Source organism: Rhipicephalus microplus, chromosome 1 (assembly GCF_043290135.1).
Source record: "Rhipicephalus microplus isolate Deutch F79 chromosome 1, USDA_Rmic, whole genome shotgun sequence".
Taxonomy (NCBI): Eukaryota; Metazoa; Arthropoda; class Arachnida; order Ixodida; family Ixodidae; genus Rhipicephalus; species Rhipicephalus microplus.
The window spans coordinates 32137290-32165242 of NC_134700.1; positions in this window are offsets into that span (position 1 = coordinate 32137290).

Here is a 27953-nt window from a genome sequence, read left to right on the forward strand (position 1 = left end):
TGGGTTGACGACAATATCTTATCTTGGTTATCAGATATCTCATAATGGCGTACGACCCTTGCCTGAACGCATAGACGCCGTTGCCAAATACCCTGCACCAACATCTATAAAACAGCTCCAGGTATTCCTAGGAATGGCGTCATACTTGCGCAAGTTTGTACCGAGCTTTGCGTCAACTGCTGCTCCACTCACGGACTTACTGAAGAAAAACGCCCAATTTCAGTGGGGTCCTTTGCAGGATAACGCCTTCCAAACCCTCAAACACCAGCTTACACATAGCCCGGTGCTCTGCCACTTTAATGAAGATTGGATGACAGAAGTCCATACTGATGCGAGTCAGATTGGCCTGGGGGCGGTTTTACTTCAACGTGACTCGAGTGGGCGTGGGCACGTCATCTGCTACGCCAGTCGTAAACTATCGGACGCAGAACGGCATTATCATTCGAATGAACTGGAGTGTTTGGCTGTAGTATGGAGTGTGGATGAAAAGTTCCGCCACTACTTGTTTGGCCGACACTTCACGGTAGTAACAGACAACTCCGCGATTGCGTGGATGTTCCAGAAGCAGCACCTCAAGCACAAGTTTGCCCGATGGATTGTTCGGCTCCAAGACTATACGTACGACATCCGTCACCGTGCTGGAGCACAAAATCAGCTTGCGGACGCTTTATCGCGAAATCCGATCGAGGAGTTCTCCACACGAAATCGAGAAACCTGGATCCTGTTTTCTCAACAGGACGTGACCAAGGCTCAGCAAGCCGATGGAAGACTCGCATCCGTTATAGACTCCATTGGCGATGCGGGACGCAATGCCAAGTTTGTCTTACGTAATGGAACGCTGTATCGGCGTCACTGGGCCGATAAAAGCACCGAGTGTCATCTCCTGGTCATTCCTGACACCTTAAGATCGAGCGTACTACACGCCATCCATGACACTCCCGAGGGAGGCCATGTTGGCTACAGAGCCACCTTACGCAAGGCACAAGAACGTTTTTGGTGGCCGAAAATGGATAAAAGCGTGCGTTCATACGTTGCCAGTTGCGAGATTTGTCAGCAACACAAACGACGTCCTGGAGCTCGACATGGACTTCTTACGCCGATCAAGCCTCCAGAGACAATTTTCCACACGTTGGGCATAGATCACATCGGGCCTCTTCCAATGACGACAGCGGGCAATCGTTACATTATACTCGCTGTGGACTACTTGTCCAAGTTCGTAGAGGTCGCGGCCGTGCCTTCGCTTGCTGCTAGCCATGTCATCCGATTCCTGAAAGATCGCTTCGAATGGCGACACGGTCTTCCTAACAAGTTGATCTCCGACCGGTCGACCACCTTTCGCAGTCGCGAGCTCCGCACTTACCTACAACAAGCTGGAGTGGACCATCACTTCGCGTCGGCATACCATCCGCAGGCGAACGGACTGACCGAAAGGTCGAACCAGACTATCCAGGCTAGACTCGCACCGTACTGTAAGAATCACAAACGAGGTGAGGCCGACTGGGATGATCATCTCCAAGCAGCTGCGTACGCAGTGAACACGGCGGCACACAGCTCCACAGGAATTTGCCCCTACGAGATTGTCTATGGTCAGCTCCCGCAACTGAATGCTACGTTCGGTTTGGACACTCCCGTTAAAGTAGGGCGTTCCGCTGCACGCCAGAGACTTTGTCGCGATATCCGTGTGGAGGCGCGTAGGAGGATTGTGCATGCTCAACAGGCACAAAAGCGATACTACGACCGACGCCACCGTCCCGCGCCGAAATACAGTGTAGGTGATGAGGTGTGGCTACAGCGAGGTGCGCCATCGTCTTCAAACAAACTGCACCCAAAGTACGACGGCCCTTACATTATTTCTGAGCGCTTGGGAGATAACACTTGGCGAGTACGATCCACAGCTTCTGATACGCGCAGAGACAAGAGAAAACGGAATAACTTTGCGGTGCATGTGTCGCGGATGAAGAACTGCATACGGCGGCAAACGTGACATTGGTTTGTGTTTTTCTTACAGGAGTAGACCAGCTGCAGCGTGGCCGAGTGTAATGATGACAAAGCGGCGATCGTGCTCGGCGCATACCTGGGAGAGACGGAAGACGACGAAGGGGAAGCAGATAAAGAACAGCCGGCCTGCAGCAAAGGCGTTGTCTCTTTGTCTTATTTCTCCGCGTTACAATATATATATATATATATACATATATATATATATTCTGACGACGAAGACTGAAACTGGCACTCTGGCACAGACGTGCATGCTAGGCGAGCGAGGAAGAAGAAACAGAATAAGAACAGCTGGCCCAGGATCGGGTGTTGTCTCTTGTTCTCTGTCTCGCTCATCACAATGGCGCAGTCCACGAAGAAAAAGTCTTACGTCCCGCCTGTGTCATCCAGGACAGCCACGATAAGCGCCGCTAGAGGACGGCGTCAAGGCCTCCTCGGAAACTGTTCACCTGCCGGCACTGCCACCACCGTTCGGGGACGGCGTCAAGGCCTCCTCGGCGACTGCAGTACACGTTACAGGTACTATTTCACAAGGGACACCGTCCACGCGTTCTTGGCTATAGATTCTGCCGTCAGCGCAAGCCGACAAGTGAATGCTCTGCGGGAAGCCACCGGTACGTGTCTTCGTGGTTCGTCGGCAGTGCGGGCTTCTCCATAGAGGAATGCCGTTCACGCTTCTTTGGCAATGGGGTCCCACCCACCACTTCAGCTACCCTTCAAACCACCAGTGGACAGCGTCCAGGCATCCCCTGGAGTTGTAGGGCATGAACTCATTGACACCCTGCCACTGTTTCGGGGCAGGGATCCGCACCGGCTCCTGTCCCTTGGAAATGCCGCTCACGCTTCCCATTGCCTACATTTCCGTTTCCACACTCTTTCAAAATACAAGCTGCCAGGGAACGCCATCCAGGCTTCTCTGCTTGTCAACCTCACCGGCGTGAGTGCTGCAACCGCTACTCATTCGAAGACTGCGATCACCAACGCTTCGAACTTCACACACGACAGCGCCGCGAACCTGCGGCGTACCATGGCGCTACTGGCGTCAAGACTAACGAACTGGCAGCGTTAATCTCCGAGTGAGCTCCTACAATGTCACCAGAATTGCGTGCCACTAACGCCGTGTTGGACTTAGCTGCCTCGCACGACCTTGAGGCAAGCCCATTGGAGCAATGCAGGCAGCTTTAAGGCACCCTCCTGCAGCTCTTGGACCAGCTCGACGGCGTTGCCTCAGTGATATCCGCATTCTCACGTGCCGCCCCACCATGGCCGTCCACATACGAACTGCCGGAATTCGACGGGGTCCGGAACGACGCCGACAGCTGGGTGGCAACTGCCAACGCGCTTGCAATGCGCGTGGCCTGGACAGAGAATCAGAAATGGTATGTGGCCACAGACTGTCTTCGGGAAGGTGCAGCGGCGTGGCACCGGCATGAAGGTTGGAAGCAGCAGTCATGGGCGGAGTGGAGCGCCAAGCTCATAACTGCTTTCGGTCCGATTACCTGTGCCACCTGCCCACGTAACTCGACCTTCTCTCAGGACGGAACTTGAGAAAAGCCCGACCTAGAGGATGCGATTGGAGCCCCTACCATCCTAACATCTCTCGGTGATCAAGGTGTAGGGAACAATCACGATCACGTAACTCTGCCTTGCACAGGCATTTCTGCTTTCGTCTTTAGAGCTCCTGAGGAGCACCGGCCCGATGGTGCAGCTGTGTCCGGCGGGTCCCAGATGGCAAGCTTTGCGTAACGCTCCGCAAGAGGCCCCAACGCAGGTCGTCCGGTCGACTTAGAGGCACCGGCCCCCATCCTACTGGACATTCCACCACCTAATGAGACAGGTCTTTCTGCTGAGTCCAATAACATCCCATCTGAACAGACGGAAGAGGATGTGCATGCGACGCATGCACTGCCTGAATCGGTAGAGTCTCCAATTTTCGGAACTGCTTCCATCGAGGATTTCCCGCCAGTACGCAGCGTGGCTTCAAGAATCACTGACTGTAGAACGTCCGGGAGCCCCATTGCGACAACGCTGCGCAAGTCACGGACTACGCAAGTCACGGCGCAGGAGCCACGCCACAGAAAATTGCGCAGACGGCTGCATAAGATGCTACTCGTTTCGTTGCCGGATCTACCATTTCCTGCCCTGTTTTCTAAAATGTGGTGGGACAAAGCAAAGCGTTCTGTGATCAACCTGCGACCATGTCGGTGCAGTCGGGGCCGCCCACCAGAACCATCTCCAAGAAAACCACACCACCGCAGAAAACTTCTACTACGAGAATGCCTGCTTGGTCCACCAAAGGAAAACCGGAGTTGAACTACTTTCTCGGAAAAGTCGCAGCATGGCCGAGGCTGTAGACTGCCACGCGACAGTCAGTGTCGTCTCGCGGAGTCTTCATCAACAAAAGGACCAACCAGGACCCAGTCCCCACCACGACATGGCCAATGACCCGGGTGACTTAGCCAGTGTCGGCCGCCGGAGCCAATTTCGACAAACTTCCAGCGTGGTCGGGGCCGACCACGACGATGCAGCCAACCCCGCCCGCCTGAAGCAATGTCAAACTGCTGCAGCTAGCTTCACCCACATGAACATTGTCGTGCGGCCCATCGACAATGCTTGCAGTCATGGCCGAGTGTGACGAGGAAGACCGAAACTGGCACTCTGGCACAGACGCGCATGCTAGGCGAGCGAGGAAGAAGAAACAGAATAAGAACAGCTGGCCCAGGATCGGGTGTTGTCTCTTGTTCTCTGTCTCGCTCATCACAATATATATATACATATATATATATATATATATATATCAAATCCAAGCTTTCTTTCTCAAGCTGCTCGAAATTCGGTCTTTTGTGGTAAAAAATTAATGTTTTTTCGCTTGTAACCTGCTTCAAATTTGGGTTTTAGTGCTCCGAAAATAACATTTAGCTGCTCCGAAAATTGCTTCAAGTTTTATTTCTGCTTTTGCACCCTGACAAATGTTTGAACACAAAAGATACCACAGAAATATTGACCTTGATTTTATTCAACAATATTAAAATGATGACTGGCAAACTTATTGTATTAGAGTTCTCAGACCGCAGTTGGTCAATCTAAATCAATTCATGGTTTTCTTTATTGTCCAGAGTATATGTACCTGCAGCCGGTCTGGAGGCACGCGCTGGCTTTCTTTATGGCCTTCATACAAGAAATAGGCCGTGCTTCTACCTATCGCCGCAATATCGCTCCAAACTAACTCGCCGCCGCCCATCGGAAAAAAAGGCGAGTGCATTGAAGTAATGCTCGGGTTCATTTCCACTGTTGCACTTCCTGGTGGTACCAATGCAATAAAAACGTGGTGGGAAGCTTATATGACAATTGTTCTGATACTTCAAGAAAGTAGTCAATTGATAAATATTTCATTCTGCACGCATGTACCATTGGGCGTCGCCGTCAGAAGGCTCGGTAACATGATCCGTAACTAAATGGCAGACGAAACGACAGGCATTGTAATCTTTTTTTCTGTGAAAAAAATTTTTGGGAACATTTACTTCGAATCCACATGCCGGCAGCCAGTGCCCTTGGAATGATAAATTTTGCACAATTTCGTTCAAGGTATCACATTTCTTGCTCATTGAAATAAGTACTTCAAAAAGGTGAAAGAAAAAGAAAAATAAGAATGGCCCCTATTTTTCACAAATAGGTGCAAAAAGCAATCTCAATAGCTAGAGTAATTACAATAGTAATAATAATGTCAATAAAAATGATAATTGTTCATAATTAAAGCACAAAAGTTAGGAACATGAAAAAGCATGTAGTGATACAGGTTTAGAAAGTCATTGTAGTACAGAAAAAACAATCCCAAGTCCAAAGAAGCCCAGATGCAATCTTCAGTGCAGAAGAAAAATGTGAAACATTTTCAAATGCAATAAGGCTCGCCAGAGATGCAGCGGAGCAATACAATTTTAGGCAATCAGAAAAAGTTCTCATTAGTATCTATATATTTCATTGTGCCTGAAGAAAAAGAGAAGCACTGTTGGCAAAACTCTGTCGTGATGCATTTAGCTCAAGTAGCGACATTTTTTTTACCGAAAATGCTTTGGTGTGGGCTTGTAAAGGAAGCCAGATGGCATGTCATTTTGATCCAGTAACATTTCTTGCAATTAACTAAAATAATTCAGAGAAACTATTCAGAAGTAATTAGATACAAACCTTCTGTGTGACTCATACCCACGCGTTCCGGACAGTCCAGTAGCAATGAATCTTCTATTAATGGCTCAAGCTTCAACTGTGATCATCAAGGATTTTTGTTTGAGGAGGCTGATTCACTTATATGTTTATGAAGGACGCCATAGTGAAAAGCTTTGAGAATTTTCACCTTGTGGAGCTCTTTAACGTGCACCTAAATAATAGATCTAACCACACTACCATCCAGCATTTTTAATTCAGGGAATAAATTGTGTTCGAGCCTTAAAATATTTTTGTGCCGGTTCGTGTGCGTATTCATTACCCAATGCATGAGTGCCAAAAAATGCAGGCTGTGCCCACACACCTCTACTTCTCTCACTGCTTCTTACAAATGAAATAGTAGTCGACACGAAAAAGTAGTCGGGGACAGCTTATTTAGAATCCAATATATATGCGGCAAAATGCGTTTTGAAGAGTTGGCTTTGAAAAGCATCGCATACATTTTCATTACCTCTACCTTTAAAATACATTTTCAGTTTCAATATCAATGGGGTGGCTTCTCCATGACATGACAAGGCAGTGTGACATTGCAGGAACTTGGCGATTCGCTACGTACTAATGGCAGATAAGCGATCTTCTCGTGGTATGTATAAATCTTGAGTGCATTGTTACTATTCACCATGACAGTGACTTCTGTGATTTAGGCTGCATGGAAACTCTGTTTACAAACTCGGAGGAACCTTCTTGACTCGTCACGATAATGTCCACTTCATTGCTTGCCAATACCTTGCAATAAAAACTTAAAAATCGAAGTACCTATCCTGTGCATGTTGGCTGACTATTGTGTGGTAAGGGGTACTACTACTTGCACACCGAGGAAACTGAAAATGTCCTTTTTTAGATGTCTCAAAATTGTCTCGGGACACCTTCGAAACACACTAAAACCAAAAACATTTTTCGTGTATCAGTCAAGTCTAATTTCGCAATTCAGGAAATACCACTTGTACCGCGAAACGACAATTGGGAGGTTAGAAAACGCGCGAAAAAAATATGTGGGCGGAGATGCCACTTTCATTTTCTCGCATGAAACCACGCGACATCATGAAATTCAAACGCGTGTACTGGGTCTTACCTAGATAATAATTCATATAAGTTAAGTACACTGTCATGTGTCAGTGTGATGAACCTAAGATACGAAGTTTCAGAAATACTCATCAAGCCGATGTTGCGAATATACATTACATTTTTAAAATTTGAGCATATTAGAATTTAAAAATAAACTTCAACTTGTTCTCCGCTGAGAACTAGTTATATATGTTTGAGCTGAAGAACTGAAATAAGACTGTGAATAAGATTAAAATTTTCCTTGGCATAATTGTGAGCAAAGAGCCAATGATTAAGCTCAAACTAGAACTTCACAAAGATCATAGCGGCCCTATTAAGGGCTTCTCACTGTTGTGTTTCTTCACTGGTTTCTGCCAGTCCTGGCACAGCCTTCATAGGATTCATAAATAAAAACACAACAAATTTGAATCTAGACTGATAGTTTTTTTTTTCAAATTTCCTTGCATCAATCTCTAGGGTCATCCTATACTCGAGGATATTGAAAAACGCGCCATTTTTTATTAAGAAAAGTGGTGCACAACTAGCGCCACCTAGACAGTGTTGTAGCGGTTATTAGCCGAGCCAACACCTGGCTTAAGTACAAACATGGGGCCTGTATATTTATCTTTTTGGCGAGCTTTGAGGTGAACCGTTTGTTATCTCGAGTCGCATTTAGAGTAGTCTGTGTGTGGTTTACCTCAGTGGCACTAAACAGGCGTTGTCATTATAGTGCCGCTTATATATGGGAAGTTGTCTGAGCTGCGTAATCGTCATCCGACATTCAAGCTGGGCGAGACGTTGTAGTAGATGAAAAAAAATTGGAAGACCCTTATGCTTAGTCTTTAGAGCTGAACGCGATAGCGAGATCTGGCCCCTAGTGTGCCCTTCAACCACTAAATGCATAATTATTAGTATGTTGTGTTACATACACACGCACATAGCAGATCGTACGAGCCCGCGCACGCGATTGGTACATACAGGTTTTTGATCAATAAAAAGAGTCACATGTCCTCCAAGAGACACGGTGTGCTCACTGTATCGGAGGCCATAAAGAGTCGTACAATGCCTTACATATAGGAGCACATTATCTACCGTTTGCTGTTTGATCGACGCCTCTTGAAAGGCTTGACATGTTTTCCGCGATGGACATAGTTGCCCATATTAAGATCTGTTTGAAAGTTCCTGTGTGTTTTAGTGGCAATGGCTGTACTATCCCGGCCTTTTTCGACGTAGTTTGATGCGTCCCAGGTGCGCCTATAAATCACCAAATCGGCTCATTTTCATCATGACACCCTCCAAACAAAACACTTCAAAGAGACCCTAAAGCATTTTTGAATAACCTTGGAATAAGTTCACTAGAAAAGTTTATTGCCCCATTTATTTCAACGCTGCAAAAATTTTAAGAATCCGTCCAGTACGAGTGGAGTTACAGAGGTTTGTCGCATGCTGCAATTACACTATCTCTTCTATCGTCCCGATAAAAGCATTGGAAGCTAAGCAGGAAGGGGTAACAAGGGCAAAGAAACTATCGCGCCTCGTGACCTTGACCACGTTTTTGTCTTTGAATGAGTGGCTTTTTCAGTGTGATTGCCTGCACAGGCGTGAACAAGTAGCGGCCTCCCACGGCAATCTCTGTAACTTGCTTTTTTCACTCAAAGACACACAAACGTTTTTTCACTCACAACCAACGGGGCTGACGCCGACGGCGGGATTTTCACGACACGAGCTCTTTAACACTATCGCCTTCAAATGTGCGTCACTGGAACTCTTACTGTGCGCTTTTTTAAGAAGTGCGACATATCCAGTACGCTTGATCGCACTAAGGATTGTGCACTGTTTGAAGACAGCAACTAAGAAGTCAGCGACGACGGAAGCAGCGACTATGAGTCTGAATGAGAAGTTTAGCCTAAGTATACGCTATATGCCTGATGACAATGATCGAAGTGATAAACGAACAGAGGACTCCTTGCTTCCATACCAACTGTGGCCGTGACAAGACCCAGTGTCTCACAGCGTTCCCGAATTCATCGTCCGAGATGAAGTGTTTCTCTACCTGATGTTTTTTTTATGGGCATGAGAATTGTAGGTGCTGAGCGTGGTCAATTTAACAACTGATGCTGTCAGAAATCTGAGATTGTAACAATATATACTCATTTATTTGCAGAATTAGCGATATGCACACCATCTTGCCCTCTCATGCAGTGCCGCATCAGTTGGACGGCGCTCTTTATAAGTCAGTTGAATTACACCTTTGCCATTTCCTGCGCATGCGAGTGCCCCCACATGATCCAATCTATGGCAGAGACTCCAATCTCATCCTTCATTCTATGTTTCTCCCATGGCAGCATAGGCGTCTATGTAAATAGTCAAGTTGTTACCCTTCATACATTTCATTTGAATACCTCTTGTAGCACACACATCTTGTCAGCGGATTTTCTGCATTTTTAGAGAAATGTTCTCATTTAATTAGGTTTTTTGCTTGATGAGCACCTGGTATGGGTCTAATCACTTCCTCTTTATAATGCAGGCCCTCATTGCCAACCAATCACCTTGCATCATGGCTTGTTCCACGGTCATCACAGCCATCACCCTGCAATTGCAGTTTGCCTATTTCATCGAGAGTGTACCCCTCTTGGACGTACCTTGACCTGGCGAGCTTGTTCACTCAAGTTCAACTACATTGGCAAGGTTTTGAGTAAAGGCTGGCAACTTCAATATGCTTCTCAGTTCGCATATGTGAACCCCACTGGGCATGTGAACTGTTGTGGCGGTATAGTTGTTAGTTGCTTCTCTGATGGCGATGCAGCTTGGTGTCCATTTGTCATTCTACTCTAAAAGATTACATTTACTGTGCCTGCTGCTGTTCCTGTGATCACAAGTATGATTGTATGTATATACTTAGTTGACATTTATAGTGTTATATTCTTGTGAGAAAGAGGCTGACCGCTCGTATTACTCGTTGTTAATGCCTTAAAAAAATGGCTTCCTCCCTAACGACTTCTACAAACCAGTGAGAGTACTTTGCCACTTTTCCAAAGATGCGCATAACCACTTGCTACAAGGTATCAAGTTAGAAGCTGCATTTGTTACAGATCCAAAAAGTCCAAATGCTACAATCAGTGGCACACACACTACTAGAAATAGTTTAATGAAAAATACTAGACAGCTATGCAGAGTGGCTCATAACAATGTAAAGATAACTTGAGCTCACCTCTGGATACAAATTATTATTATCTAGACTAAACTAACAAGAATAATTGTGTCAAGGCAGTTCAATCATTTAGAGTCCAATACACGAAAGGACAACAACTTGGTATTGAACTGAACAGAAGATAGTTGCATGCCTTGTGCATTTGTTTCGTGATCATTATTTCTCGCTTGGTTGTGGCTGGGAGGCCACTGTGCTGCGTGAATTGCGATCAGCAGTTCCTCTACTCATCGTTTTTCACTTCTTCTGACCAGGTGTCGGCTACCTTGAATTTCAAATGCCTATTTTTTATGTAGTCAAAGCGCCGCATTTGGTGACCCACTTCTCTCTGAATGCATTTCAGTCAGTAATCATGAAGTTCAGCTGCGTCAAAACTGATATGAAGCTTCTTTTGATGTGCAACATGTTTTGATACACAGATCCCTGCAGGTTTTTCTTTCTGTTTTGGTAAAAACAGGTTCTTGTTTTGAACCCTTTAAGCTTCTTCAAAAGAAGCTGTACCTGAGTGGGATGTGCCAGTTTTTGAATGATGCTATATTGTCTCTGTTCATGAAATCAGGACATAGTGAACAGCAGTTGCAACCGTCGTCGTATACAATGCATGCATCACTGCTAGAAAATTATCGACAACGTGATGGCAGTCTATGGTATTCGTATCCCCCTAGGTATTTCACACAAAGTTTCACCAGCCTCTTCATCTTTGCCTAAGCACCTTTCCACTGATATTCCAGATTCTGTACATAGAAGCTTGTTTCATCAAATTTTTTGTAAGATTGTATAAACAAGATCTGTTTCCATGTTGCACCTGTATTTGTTTTTATGACCCAGCAGTTGACATAGTATAAAAAAACTTGCATGATATCTTGTTCATATTTTTTTACTGAATGCTTAAAATGTTTTTGGTAACACCCTCATTCATTTCTTGCTCTTTGACAATGACAAATGAATAAAAGTAAGTAAATATTCGTAAATAAATGTCTTCTTTTCTTCTTTCGCATTGCATTTCAGTAACTACGACATGTTCTTTCCTGTCTAAGCTGTGGTACAACATGTCCTTATGGTTGCTGCAATTCTGCACATAAAAATAATGCGACCTCAAAATGTGTTCACCAACTATATTTATTGCTTACACCATGCAAACTACATTTTCCTGTGTTCTAATGAAAATGCAGTATGTATATCACACGCCTTAAAAGGTTTTCGTAGTCTGTTCGGCGTCCAATGGACATGCACAAGTGTGTTCTGACATTTTTAGAGCTTGGCTGTTCTAACAACACTTGTTTATGCATGTACGAATGTGTTGATATGGAGCCAATAGGAAACAGTTTTTGTGCATGGACAATATTAATGCAATTCTTTACACTAAACCAGAGCTTTCTTTCTGACCAAAGGCTTTAGGGCGGTTCCCGCAATAAGTCAAGATGCAGAAGAGCAGCTATTTGAGCAAGTTGATAAATTTAATTGTAATAAGGTTCGCAGTGCAAGCACGAAAATGCTCGAAGCAAAGCCAACAGAAGGCGTAGAATATAAGGCAAGGAAGACAACACGTGTAGTCAGTTTTGTCTTTCATTTGTCGCCTTCTGTTAGCCTTTCTTCCAGCACTTTCGCGCTTGCGCTGCAACCCTTATGACAATGGAAGTCAAGATGCCTTTTATTATTAACGCACACACCGTAGTAAATATTTTCTTCACATGTCGCACTATAGTGTACTAGAATATGGGGTAATGTGTTAAGGCACCCCCTCTCGGCATGCATCGCGTGAAGCGGCGCACGTGGACAAAAACTGGTTCTCAAGGCGGCGCTGCCGCAGCATGGGCTGGCAGGATTTTCAGCTCCGCAGCGCTCTGCCTTCTCGAGTGCTGTTCAGTGACCTTTTGCTTGTGTTTGCGCTCGCTTAGCGAAAGTTTTTCTGGCAATGTTTTGCTGGCCACGTGACAGGGAGGCGATGCCGAGTCATCGGCGGCAACGACACTGCTTTGCACCTTTGTGCGAAGCAGGGTGTACCTGTTTCGGTGAGCAGTCGTCGCTTTTCGCTGCACCCAAAGACGGAGCCCGGAGGAAGGTTTGGGAACAGAATTTACCTCGAAAGGATGGGACCATGAACGAAAGCTGCTCTGTGTGTGAGCTACCCTTCGAGTCCTCATGTTTTCTCGGAGACTACGTGCATGTTATAAACGGCGAAGAAGTTCGCATACCACGTAGAAGACCAGAGCTAACGCCGGAAGCCGTGCCGATGTTACTGCCTAATGCTCCAAGCTACTAATTGAAGAAAGCGCCGCATCCAAGACCTCCGAGAAAGCGGAAGAACTCGGTGGTCGAATCTGCCATCTCCAAGAAAACTGCAGCACCATGTGTTAACGGTGGGGCCACTGATTCAGGTTCATCGATGGACCTTCCTGCTGACTATGAACCGGAGGCGGCGAACACTACAGGGACTGCAGCTTCGCTGGAACGCTTACTCAAGCTTTGTTTATCACGATATAAGCTCGATCGCACCACAACTCGTGTCAAAGAGTGTGGTAACTTACGTGCTGTCGCGACTTCATTTTTTTTCCTAAATGGTATCAACCAGTCTCAAGAGGCATAACAAAAAAGGCTGCACACGAAAATCAGTCGGTATACATGAGGGTGCCGCCGTGACGAAGGGATCGTAAACTGAAAATTGCATGTCATGGCGACGAATTTAATCGGTGTTACTGCTCACTGCAGTATGCGCACTCGTAAATAAAGGGTTTCTTCTTACAGTCTGACAGTGGTGCCAAGTGATGTTTCCTTTTGACTGAACCATGCAATATCCCGGCCACAGCAGCAGCATTTCAGTAGGCGCGTAATCGTTTAAATACCAAGATTTTCAAAATCATTGCCAATTCTTCAGCTACGGCGTGCCTCTCAATCAAATGGCAGTTTTGTCACATTAGCAACATAATTAAAATTGCATGATGCAACTATCAACAAGAACCGTGCCGCGCGCGCAACGAAGGAAGTCGAAACTGTCGCAATGTGCAGAGTATGACTCGATATACCAGTAATGAAACAAGAAACTTTCGGGTTTATAGATGCTGCTTCGATACCTCAATCTTCCTAATCTTTTATTCGTGCACCAACCGAGGTTTAAAAACTGCAGGCAGTTTCCCCAGGGATGACTGCTTCGCCGTCCTTTACTAATACCTGCATTTGGACCATGTGTTGCGGCTTTGACATTTTGTTTTGTTTTGAATGCACTGCAAACAAAACCCATTAAAGAGCTTTTCGCGGACGTGCCAGCAATTTCGTGTGCAAACGCATATCACGGGATCAAATCCCGGCCGTGGCGGCTGCATTTTTGGTGGAGGTGGAAATACTGAGGTGCATGTACTTAGATTTAGGTGCACGTTAAAGCACCCCAGGTGGTCGAATTTCCGGAGTAAACCTCTACAGCATCTCTCGTAAATGTATGGTGGGTTTGGGACCTTAAACTCTTGCTATTACTAATATCAAAGCAAAGAAGTGCATAAAAGGCAAAGCGTGAGGTGACAGCCCATGCGAAGGTGGCGCCATCTCGCGGCTGTCGATAGCAACTGCGCCAGCCACGGCTCCTCCCTGAATACACTGCTCGATATTCTAACACACTTAAGTCGCACCAAAGTCAACACTTCATACAGCCACGTTGACACCACCTTGCTGGTATTTTGCGAAAACATTGCCGTGATGTTAAGAATGTGAACCTGGACGTTGCGTCATCGTCCTGATTGTTACAAGGAACGTTATCATGTCATCAAAAAAGAGGACATTAAGCAATTTTAGGCCACCTTGCTGACTGAAATCTCGGTACTTTCATTCGACGTTTGGATAACGTTCTGTGTTACTTGAGCATTCTCTTTAGAGGGACACTAAAGAGCAAACTGATTTTTCGCATGTAAGTAACTGTAAAATCACAATCCCAAAACCACCTTTCTTATTACGACATGATGCTTGGCAACGGAAAAAAATTATGCAAGAAGAAAATTCGGGTGGAGGTTTCACGTGTATTCCCACGCCAAACACAGCGACGTAAGAATTATTTAAGGCGTATGCTGAATCCTACATTGCTCCTACTCAATAAAAATAAAGTACATTGTCTTCTGTGGTTGCCCTAGACATAGCACACGAAGGTTTGGAAAAGTTCATCGAGCCAATGTTATGAAAATATGAAAAAGACTGTCTGATATTTGCTATGTGATGCCCAAATGCACGTGTGAAACAGCTACGCCTATTCTGCCAGTTTGATAAAATGCTTTTTTGAGCGCCAAGCTGTGCCAAAATCATAAAATTAGCCGAAATTGCACCGCTCTGCGCTAAAATGTCCGCCCATTCTAAGAATTTTCTTTAAATTGCTCTAATTTGAACTAGAAATGGAGGCCACTTTGGCCACCTGTAGTTTGCAGGTGGCCAAGTGGCTCAATGAGGGCCACCAACTGTGATCTGCTTGCCATTGATGTGTGTGCCAAAGTCAATCTCTGCAGACAGTCCCTATCTCTAATCTGCAGTGTAATATAGCTGCTCACTAGGCGAAGACACTCGTAAAACGCGATCGACCAGATGAAGTAACAACGCTGTGTGCCCGTTGGTCCGCTGACCCCAGCAGATGTTTATGGGTGGGACGACGCAACCTCAAAACAAGAATGTGTTGCGTAGCCAGCAGCAATTCGTGAGAAATATGAATTTTATAGCCACTAAGCGCGGCCACGGCATGTTAGAAACACCTAGTAACTAAAGCTTGAAGTGTACAAAGTCTCAGCACGTCGAATTTGTATGCTTCCAGCGTTAGTTCAAGCCTTGACTATGTTTGTTACCATAGCAACTCCACATTCGATAGATATCCGGTGTCGTTACCAGACTAACAGGCACGTGCCGCTATTACTTAATCTGGTAAAACGCATCTGGTAAAGTCGAGAAATAGTGCCCCAAACCCCCTTCATGAAAAAACGAAGGGGGGGGGGGGGTTGTGGTTCAAAAATTGTTGGTCTTCTTCTAACCCTCGCAGAAACACCTCCTAAGCCACCTTCGCCACAGTACATGAGTGACCTGCAAAAAAATGTTTTAAGATTTGGAAAGGCCTTAAAACACAGAACAGTTTGTTCAAAGACTGATGTGTCTACACACCACATAGTTGTGATTACTAATACACTCGCTGAAGTTTAAAAAGTTACTGGCGAAATGATCTGGAGAACATAATGACATCTCTGCAGCCGTAAAAAAGTCAATTTTTTTTAGTTTTACGAGTGTTGTTGTACTGTCTTTGGGGATCCACCTTTGAATCCTCAGACTCTGTCAAGAAATTGGACAGGAATGTAGACCTTATCATTGTTTGCCTAGTGTGGTGTTATAGAAAGTAACTGTCGTTAAAATAGCAGTGCTGATATTCACTGTGCAGGATATAGGAAATGTTCAATGGCTTGCGCTTATTTATATAAATTTATTTCTAAATTTAAGCGTTCTTTATCATGCTGCACAAAATTTGGTCTTTCTTGATAAAATAATTATGTTTTATCTATTGTAACCTGCTCCGAATTTGGGTTTTAATGCTCCAAAAGTAACATTTTGCTGCTTCTAAAATTGCTTCAAATTCTGTTTCGGCTGTTGCATCACTGACAATTGTTTAAGCACAAAATTCAACAGTGAAACGTCGACCTTGATTTTTATACACTAATAATTAACTTATGACAGTGAAACTCATAGCATTAGAGCTCTGAGACCACAGCTTGTCACTCCAAATCAAGTCATGGTTTCTCTTTATTGTCCTGATTATATCTACCAGTGGCTGGTCGAGAAAAAATACTGATTGTTGGCCTAGTTGACACTTGCTTACTGACATGATTTGGCCACAAATATTGCACACACCAAGTAAAGAAACACTGAACGACAAGCACAAGCGGCTTGTGCTTGTGCATCCATTCGTTTATACTGTTTCCTTGACAACTGATCAGGTAATCGTGCACGTACCAAAATACATACCTCCAAACCATCTAATATTACTGTCCGGATTCCTCTTGTCGGCATCACTTAAGAGAGTGCTGAGAAGAATTTTTAATATCCAGGCATTGTTACTCTTAAGAATACGATTAGTTTCAGGAAGAGAGTGCTGTGTTGCCTGGGAAAGCATCGCGTATATTTTCAATGCTTCTACTTTTAAAAGATACTTTGAGTTTCAATATCAAGTGGGTGGCTTCTCCGTGACAAGGCAAGACAATGCGATTTTCCAAAACCTCGGTCATTTGCTACGTACTAATGGCAGATAAGCAATTTGCTTGTGGTATTCTAAACGATGAGCACAATGTCTCTATTGATCATGAGAGTAATTTGTGTGATTTTGGCTGTATAGAAGACTCCGTTTTCAAACTCGGAGAAACCTTGTTGACTCGTCATGGTAATGTCCCCTTCATTGCTTGCCAATACTCTGCAACAAAAACTTAAATAACAAGGTATCTATCTTATGCATGCTGGCTGACTATTGTGCTTTAAGTGGTAATACTACTTACATATCGAGAACACAAAAAATGTCCCTTTCGTGATGTGTCAAACTTGTCTCGGTGCACCTTTAAAAGACACTAAAGCGGAAGAAATTTTTCACGTATTAGTAAAATACAATTTCACCACCCCGGAAACACCACTTTTACCGCGACACAACGCTTGGTAAGTGAAAAAACGGGTGAAAATAAAATGTGGGTGGAGATGTCGCCGTGAGCTTCTCGCACAAAACCGCGAGACATCACAAAATTTAAACGCATGTACTGGGCTTTACGTAGCTATTATTCATGAAAAATAAGTAAACTGTCATCTGTCGGTGTGTTGGACCTAAGATTAGAAGTCTCAGGAATATTCATTCAGGCTAGGCTGCCAAAATACAAAACACTTTCAAAATTTGAACGTCACAAAATTTAAAAGTAAACTTCAACCCAGATTTTCTCCGCTTATAATGAACTTCTGGCGTGAGAGGCATTCGTATGCAGCATGTCAGTTTAAGCTGAGACATTGGTTCTCTTTAGCGTTCCTCAAAAAATATTGCCGACTGCTGGTTGCAATATGAGAGTCACTGAAAAGACTGTTTTAAAGCACTATGTGATTGTAAGTGTCTATAAAAGTGAATTTGAAGTAAAACACAAGAGGTTATATTAAGCTGTTCACTGAAATTTTAGTCATATCACTTCATTTAACTTGTCCTCGTCATTGACTAGTGTTATACAAGACTTAGTAGCGGTCATGAGCTCTTTTGTGCTTGGCGTAGCGTTATTATGATCCGTGTCTTGTACTAAATTCAGGGGTCAGCGTGATATTTATCCTTCAAAATGATCCGAAGGCATGGAATGAATTTAGCTTAGATGTCAAAGACCTGTACTGACCTAAAATGGGGTTACTATGTAATAAATTTTGCATGTTTTCCTTCCCTTGAAGGAGAATTACCAACGTAAAGGCAAATGAATAGTGGCAAAATGTTTTTAAAACATTTCCTTGCATGACGCAGTGTAACACTATTCTGCATTTTCAATGGAGATGGCTCTATCGAGGTTTAAAGCTGTCACAATATTACCCCATTGTGTGAGGCAGTTTTCTGAAAACGTTGCTTTTGGCTGAATAGAATTGACACAAAAAGGGAAGCACAAGGCTACATCTTCAAAAGTTCATTTGAGTTATCTACAGCTGGTTTCTTCTCAAGCAAGGTCACAATCTTATGAAAATTTATTCTCACGTGTGCCTTCTCAATCAAGATGTTTTACCTGAAATATACCCCGTTTGCCTACTGGCCGTGGATTCAATTGAGTAAAGAATCATTTCTTTTGAGTAAAAAATTGCGTCTTTGCAGTCCGGTCATCTTCAGTCATTTGGGTCCTCCCGATATTGCTGACAATGTGCCTGTCAGGTATGGCTGCTGTTGCTCTTCCAGGGTAAAGTGGTCATTTAAAGTTTATTATGTTGAAGTTATCCTTCTCGAAATTTTTTTTTTTTTTCAGAACCCGCACCATCAAACCTAAAGAGTAGCAAGTATAGGGAACCAGCACCAGAGTTTTCACGGTCACTCTGGCGGTGAGGGCACGACTTCTCAGATGCTCCCGCAGACGAGAGTGGCAGCACGTATAGGCGGTGCGTGCGTGCATCGCTGTAACAAACCCAAAGGGCGCTGGTGGTCCTGCTGCGTATTCAAGTGCATATATATATATATATATATATATATATATATATATATATATATATATATATATATATATATATATATATATGCAGATATTACGTACAGTGGGAATCGATGATATGCACAGCACACATGAGAAAAATTGATATGTCACTTTAAAATCAACACAACGCTACAATGTGGAAGTAAATGAGGCCGTACATGACTTTCGTGTCATGATTATCTTGTTTAGATGTGTCGTTTACCTTCGGCATCTATTCACGTCACGTGATACCAAATTTAGTATATGTGGAGCTAGCGAAACGACCGTGAGCATGCTATGAAGGTGGTATGTTGTCATGTTCTTACATGATACGCGTGTCAGGATTATTATGTTTGCACCAGTCTTGTACTTTCGTTATCCGTTGACGGCACGGAACACCCAATTTGGTATATGTGAAGCTAGAAAAACGGCCCAATATGTGAAGCTAGATGAAAGGCCTAATACACTAGAATGTAGCGTTGACGCACGCGCTCGCTGGGCACAGCGACGCTACCTTAGCAATACCCGAGCACTCTACAGTCTGATGCCAGGAGCGACCGGCCTGACCAGGGTCCGTCGGCGCGACCTGACAGCAACCGGCGCGAAATGTGACATGCTGCATTTCGCACCGAAGCGTTACCCAGACAACACTGCGTCTCCCTCTTTTCGTGACGGAAGGACGCCGGATGTACTGAAACGCGCATGCGTCAAACCAACGAAGTGCGGCGCACACCTGCGAGTATATGGCACGACCGGTGCCGGGCGTGGCAATGCCGGCGTGACCCGACGAAATGAACGCTGGTGAGCACGCGCACCACGTCACTTCGAAACGCATGGGTGCCTTGACTGTGGTATGTAGTCATGTTCTCACATCTTACGCATCTCAGGATTATCATGTTTGCACCAGTCACATACCTTCGTCATGCATTCACGTACCTTATACCAAATTTGGTACAGGTGACGCTAGCGAAACAGCCGCGAGTGCACTGTGAGCATGGCATGTAATTATGTTGTTACATGACACGCATATCAAGATTTTATGTTAGGGTCTGTCGCTTGTGTTCGCCATGCAATAATGCCACACCATACCAAATTTCCAACATGATGTGTGAAAGAAACGACCATAAGAGTGGTACGACTATGACATGTAAATCATGATATTCATGACCTACATGCCATAATTTTCATGTCATGACAAGTCAAATATGTTCTTCATGTAGTCCTGTTATGCCATACCAAGTTTGGTATTGAAATAAGTATCGAAACGGCCAGGAGATCCAAAAGTCGTAAGCGGCTAGATAGATAGATAGATAGATAGATAGATAGATAGATAGATAGATAGATAGATAGATAGATAGATAGATAGATAGATAGATAGATAGATAGATAGATAGATAGATAAATAGATAGATAGATAGATAGATAGATAGATAGATAGATAGATAGATAGATAGATAGATAGATAGATAGATAGATAGATAGATAGATAGATAGATAGATAGATAGATAGATAGATAGATAGATAGATAGATAGATACGCGCAAAGTGGCGGACGTTCGCTAAGAAATGCTTCGCATTTAAAAGGACGGAGGACGTATAGAGGAAAGGAAGGATGTAGAAAGATGAGGGACATTGCATCCAAGCGGTCAGCCGGCATAAATTTTGCTCTTTCTCTTCTGTCTAGTGCTGTCGGACTTGTTTCTAAACCAGATGGCACATGTCTGCTTTATTTATTTGATATTGAAGACAGCCACCAGTGGAAATCAGGGCCCAACAGTCGAGTTGACTGTTGTTTGAATGGTGAAGGTGGACGGTGTTTCGCGAAATTGAAACGAGCATATTGTCACGTTTCTCACGACAAACTTGATATAATGGGCCCCTTGACTCGACTAGTCGAGCAGCAGCTTAGATAGATCGTCTTTGTCCTCTTTCATTCATGGATCTCAACCAAGCAGACCATGTGGCACTAGTCCCCCCCCCCCCCCCTTGAAACCATCGACTCGATGCTCGTACAGAAAAAAGTGAGGGCATACACACGCTCATCTAGAGAACCGAACGAGGGAGAGTGCCAGTACTCACGGCATAAAGTTTCGCCAACACTTGCGCCAAGAGCATAAAGAAAAGGCATAAAATACAGAAGAACACAAACAGCAGCAGCAACGCAATGTCACGGCCTGTCATAACACGTGAAACCACAAGGAGTAGTGTGTGAAGTAGTGTTTAAGCCGAACGACATGCACAATTTCGGGCCGAAGCTGTCGGCGAAAAGACGCTCCGCTGTCCGGAAATACCTCGTAGGTAAGATCTGTTTCACGTCTAAGAACCTTGTACAGTCCGAAATAACGGCATAAGGAGTTTTTCAGATAAGCCGGGTCGTCGGACAGTGATCCACACCCACACTCGGTCCCCAGGGTGGTAAGTTACGTTTCGATGGCGGAGGTTGTAACGCCATGTGTCGGCATCTTGTTGGTGACTGGTGTTTATGCGAGCTAGCTGACGAGCTTCTTCGGCGTATTGAGTTTATTGCTCAACGCCTCGAGCGAGTTCATTGATTCGGTCTCACGGAAGTATAGCATTGAGCATGGTTCGCACTTTGCGTTTATAAGAATTTGAAAAGGCGGAAATCGCGTTGTTCCTTGCATTGCCGCATTGTAGGCAAAAGTGATGTACGAAAAAATCTCGTCCCAGGTTTTGTTTTGTACGTCCACAGATATTGACAGCGTGTCTTCTATGGCCTTGTTAAGCCTATCTGTCAGTCCATTGGATTGTGGGTGATAATCCGTCGTTTTTCGATGACTTGTGAAGCTCAATTTAAATATGTCCGTCATCACTCGTGCTGTAAACGTCTCTCTGTCTGTAATCACGCATAACGTGGCATCATGCCGTAGGACAATTAGGTGTACGAAGAAATGCACGACTTCAAGGGCCAAGCCACGGGGTAACGCATTTGTTTCAGAATAACCAGTAAAATAATCTCTCGCGACTATTATCCATTAGTTCCCAGAAGACAACAAAGGAACGGGTCTAAGAAGGTCCATTCCCACGAGGTCAAACGGTGTCCGTGGGGATGCGATCGGCTGGAGCAGGCCCACGGGTCTCACAGGCGGAGTCTTGCGGTGCTGGCGCTCACGGCAGGCTTTCACATAGCGATGTACACTATTTGATAGTCTATGTCAGTAGTACTGTTGGCGTACCCTGGTGAGAGTTCGCGAATAGCCCAAATGTCCAGACGTGGGCTCGTCGTGGCACGCAAGGAGGATTTCATCACCAATGTCGGTACGAACAACGAGGCTTTGTCACTACCTCGGGCGTTTTTCTTGTAAAGAATGCCTCTTTTTAGACTGAAAGAAGACAGCTGGTGAGCAATGTGTTGAGGGACCTCAGAGTTCCGGCCTTCCAGGGAATCAATAGCTGAGCGTAATTCTTCGTCTTCCCGTTGTTTTGACATGAATTACAAATCGCTAACTGCTCCGAGAAAGCTATCTTCATCCTCGAAGCCCCTGACGGAGTCTCTCACAGACGCTCGAAAAATCGCGTCAGCATCTTCGTGTTTGCGTCATGACCTGTACACAATCGTAATGTCAAACTCCTGCAAACGCAAACTCCACTGAACGAGACTGCCTCATGGATCTCTGAAGTTGGCCAGCCAGCAGAACGAGTGGTGGTCAGTCACCACTTTGAAGGGACGACCGTAGAGGCAAGGACGAAATTCGGTCGTCGCCCACACGGCTGCGGGGCATACTTATTCGGATGAAGAATAGTTGGTCTCGGCTCGAGAAAGACTGCGACTGGCGTAGGCAATTACATGCTCAACGCCGCGGTGTCGTTGTACAAGGACAGCGCCAAGTCCGACGTTGCTGGCATCTGTATGAATTTCTGGTGCAGCGTCGTCATCGATATGGGCAAGAACAGGGGCTGTTTGCATTCTCTGTCATAGCTCTTTGAACGCTGTATCTTGTTCTGCGCTCCACATGAAGGGCACGTCATCTCGGGTGAGTCACGTAAGAAGTTCAGCTATCTTCGAGAAGTTGGCGACAAATCGGCGATAATACGCGCACAAACAGAGGAACTGGCATACTCCTCTTTAATCTGATGGAACAGGGAAGGCGGCGACGGCAGCAGTATTTTTTGAATCAGGTCGCACTCCATCCGCACTAATGACATGTCGCGGATATTTCTACACTCTATAGCCGAAATGGCATTTTTGGGGCTTGAACGTGAGTTGAGCTGTGCGAATGGCTTACAAAACCTTTCTTAGACGCTTCAGATGTTCTTCGAAGCTCTCGAAAAAGAGACAAAATCATCGAAGTAGACAAGAAAGCTTTGTCATTTCAAGCCAGCGAGAACAGTGTCCATCATCTTCTGAAAAGTGGCTGGGGCAGAACAGAGGCCGAAGGGAAGAACTCGGAATTCGTTAAGTCCACCTGGAGTCACAAACGCGGTTTTTTCTCGGTCTCGTTCATCCACTTCGATATACCAATAGCCACAGTGCAGTCTAAAAGAATACTGGCACCCCTGCCATGGGCACTCAACACCATTGTGCACCCTTCTCGCACCCTCCTCAGTGGGTGTTAAAAAGTGAAGGACATTGAAGGCACCCTTCTTTAAGGGTGTTTTGGTAGCATCTTGCAGTTTTCACATGTACACCCTATTCTAAGGGTGCATGGGAAAGCACCCTTTTTAGAAGGAGCTGAATTAACACTCTTGAAGTGTCCTTCGTGAGACAAACTTATTTACACCATTTTGGGTGTGAAAATATTTACTGTGTTTTCACATATCGACGCACGCTTTGGTACAATTCTGGCCAAAAATCGCGACGTTGCGCGCTGTCGTTTGTGCGGCAAACACCAAGATGTCCCGCTGTTGGTGCGTCGTGAAGTTCTTCAAGTATGGCAGGCCCTAGATGACGAGGAATGACAAGCAGAAGCTCAGGGCATTCAGTGCTGACGTCGCGGCGGTAGGGGATGCCACCATACAGCACGAACATACGGAATTCAGTGTCATGGCTGTCAGACTCGATGGCGTCGATGATAGTGCGCACTGATGCACCCCGTCGTTGTTCAATGCGCATATCGGCGATGTCAGTAGACCGAAGGGCACTGCTCTCCAGGTCAGTCGCAACGTGATCACGAGGACCCACAGGATGACGAGAAAGACAATATGCGTCCTTATGCAAACGGCCAGACTTGTAGCTGATGCTAAACGAAAATTCCTAGAGCCTCAGAGCCCAGCGACCCAGACGACCAGTCGGGTCCTTCAGAGAAGTCAGCCAGCAGAGGGCGTAATGGTCCGTAACGACTGAGAATATGCGATCATACACATATGGTCGGAACTTGGCGACGGCCCAAACTAAAGCTAAACAATCTTTCCCGGTGATGAAATAGTTCCTCTCAGATGGAGAAAGCCGGTGACTGGCGTAATCTATCACGCACTGTCTGCCGTGGTGCCGCTGAGTGAGAACTGCGTCAATACCATGGCCACTAGCGTCGGTGCGAACTTCTGTAGCAGCAGAAGGATTAAAGTGGGCTAGTATGGAGGCGTAGTTAAGTAGCCGATGACAGCAGTGAACGCTTGAGCCTGCTCAGATCCCCATGAGAATGTGGTATCCTTCTTCAGCAAATCTGTGAGTGGCCTGGCAACTTCGGCGAAGTTTTTCACAATACAGCGAAAGTAGGAACATAAGCCGATGAAGATCTAGACGTTGGATGTAAAACGGGGCACCGGAAAGCTACGGACGGCTCGGATCTTTTTGCGATCTGGTTAGACGCCATCGGCGTTTATAAGATGGCCCAGAATGGTAATCTGACGCCGACCAAATTGCCATTTCTTGAAGTTGAGTTGTAGCCCAGCTGTTCTGAAGACTGCCAGAATTGCAGCGAGACGGGTCAAGGGGCTATCAAAAGTAGATGAAAAAACTATCACATCGTGAAGGTAACAGAGACAAGTAAACCACTTAGAACCATGCAGGAGAGAGTCCATCATTCGTTTTAATGTGGCAGAGGTGTTACAGCGTCCAAAAGGCATGACCTTAAACTGGTATAAACCATCCGGTGTAATGAAGGCCGTCTTCTAGCGGTCCATCTCATTGACAGAAATCTGCTATTAGCCGGACCAAAGTTCCATAGACGAGAAGTATGTAGCACCGTGCAAGCATTCTAACGCGTCATTGATGCGTGGTATTGGGTATACGTCTTTTCGCGTGATCTTGTTGAGATGGTAATAGTCAACGCATAAGCGCCAGGTACCGTCCTTTTTGTTCACAAGGACGACAGGGGAGGCCTCAGGGCTACTTGATGGTTCTTTTGCACATCTGTCAAGCATTTTGTCATTTTCCACTTGGATAACTCTGCGCTCAGTGTGGGAAACACGATAGGGGCGACGGCGAATAGAGCTGTCGTCACGAGTGTTTATACGTTGCTGAACACTGGATGTTTGCCCTGGAGGTCTGCCATCGAAATCAAAAATGTCGGTATAAGACGCGAGAAGGCGATTGATGTCGTTGGCCTGCGCAGAATCGAGGTAGGGTGCAATCATCTTCCAGAAACCATTTGGAAGAGAACAGGTGCTGTTAGCTACAGTAGACTTAAGTAAATTAATCTCGGTGATGAGCACCGCTATTTCGAATTCGTCAGCATTACATACGTTGGCCAAGAACATGCCACGAGAAAGCACTTGAGGGCTCAAGCTCAAATCGAAAAGTGGTAGCGATATACAGTTGTCAGGGGCAGTCACAAGCTTTATGGGGAATGGCAATGTTGCACTCCAAAAGGACGTCGGGGAGAGGAAAGAGGACATATTGACTATGGAGATTTTGTGGCTGTGCTGTTTAATCAATGTAAGTGGCTGCCTGAGGTGACAGTCGCACATCCTAAAGAGAGCACAGTCGCGGCGTGCAGTGTGGGCTTCAGCGACCACCTGAAACAGCTCTAGCTGAAGGATGCCGGTTGCACAACCAGTAAGAGCAGAATGATTCCACAAGAAGTCCATGCCTAGAATAACGTCATCAGGGCAGTGGTCAATCATGGCTAAAATTACAGAAGTAGTGTGGTATTTTATACTTAAGCGGGCAGTGCACACACTGAGAACCGTCAGCGTGCCACCATCAGCCACACGGAGCATTTGTGCAGCCGCTGGTGTAACAACTTTTTTTAACTGTGCGTAGGCTTGAACACATGACAGAAATGCTTGAACCAGTGTATACAAGCGTTTGTATGGGTATACCGTCTACTTCAACGTCTATTACACTTCTTCTGCTGGGAATGGAGAGAGGATTTGCTGCGGAAGTCGTCAACGTGGCACCACTTCGGGGGCTGCACTTCTCTGTTTTTCAATACGATGTGGCGGAAAGCAACGGGGAACGATAAGCGCCGTGGCTGCCACGAATGGGATGATTGACAGCCTATTTTCGGCGAACGAGACTTCTGCCCACGTGGTAAAGGCGAGCGGCTATACGCAGTGTTGCGAGATTGGTCAACGGCATCGCACTTTTTGGCTGGTGAAAAGGTGCGGGTGGTAGCGTTGAAACGGGTCATATGAGTCATTGCACGAGGTGGCGTGGACCATGTGTTGCGGCAGTAACGAGCAATATGTCCAACGCGGTGGCTGTTGAAAATAAAAATGGTAGCATATTCACGGAGTGAATGACGGAGAATGGGGCGAACCATTCGTCCAACCATTCGTTCTTGCTTCCGTCCGTCCATGCGTCCGTCTGTGTGACCGTCCATGCGTCCATCCGCCCGTCCGTGCGTGCGTCTGTTCGTGCGTCTGTCCCTGCGTTCGTCCATGCATCCGCCCCGGCATCCGTTCATGCTTCCATCCATGCACCTTTCTGTGTATACGTTCGTCCATCTATTCAACACTCCAAGTACCACCATCTCGCATCTTTTCATCACATATTCGGATGGATGAGTGGATTGATATGGCTGTACCCTTTAGATCGGGCGGTGGCTAGCGCCACGAAGCCGTAATACCTAATGAACCATGAACTATATTTATTTTTTCTTTAATAAGTGAGTTTGAGGATTCGTACTTTGCAGTGAAGAGTTTAATTTTCACTCGTGCCTTGACTTTAGCCACTAATAAGATAACCTCCTTCTAGTTAAGTCTACCCGCTTAAAGTCTATTTTGCCCCTCGGTCCCTAAACCCCAGTGCTTTGAAAAACTCTGCGCCATCATCCTTAACTATAGGGTGAAGCCCTTTAGAGAACATTATCAAGTGTTCGACAGTTTCTTCTTCCTCTCCACACGCACTGCATACTGTGTCCACCCCTTCGTATTTGGCGCGATATGTATTGGTTCGCAGTACTCCCGTCCTGGCCTCAAACAGTAGAGCACTACCCCGAGTATTATCATAGATCCTTTCCTTGGCAATTTCCTGCTTAAAATTTCGATAGATCTGTAGTGCGGACTTCTTAATCATGCCCATTCTCCCCATGTCAGTCTCCGTTTTCTTCACTTTCTTCTTAACCGATAGTTCTTTTTTGTTTGACCACCTGCTGTTTTCTAAGTATTTACCAGTCAATTTTCTAGTTTGCTTCCTCCATTTTGTATTGACATTCTTCATGTACAAGTAGCTGAAAACCTTCCTAGCCCAACGCTCCTCCCCCATTTCCATCAATCGCTTCTCAAATATCATCTTACTGCTAGCTTCCCTGCCCTCAAGTGATGTCCATCCCATATCACCTTGTACTCCCTGATTAGGTGTATTCTCGCGAGCTCCTAAACAAGCCTACCTATTCCACGTTGCTTAATTTCTAATCTTGCTTGAACTTCTGATCTCATGCAAAAGACCGCATTGCCGAACGTCAGCCCAGGAACCATGACCCCTTTTCATATTCCTCTCACAACATCATACCTATTGTAATTCCACAGTGCCATATTTTTCATCACTGCTGCATTCCTGCTACCTTTAGTCGTCACGTATATTTTGTCTTCCCTCCGGTACTCGGTCCCATTGCTTATCCATACACCCCGATATTTGTATTTATCTGTTCTCTCTAGCGTGACCTCCTGTATTCTAAGCTCAGTACTTTCGTTGTCATTGAAAATCATGACTGCTGATTTTTTCTTACTGAATCTAAAATCTAACCTATCTCCCTCATGGCCTCAGATGTCCATCAATCTCTGCAAATCTTCCTTGTTGTTGGCCATTAGCCCTATATCATCTGCGTACATTAACACTGGTAATGCCTGATCAATGTGTTTTCCTTGTTTGACTAAAGAGAGGTTGAAGCCCAGTCCACTTCTTTCTAATTTGGCCTCTAATTGTTGTAGTATATCATGAATATTGAATAACATATCTTGAATATATAATGAATATA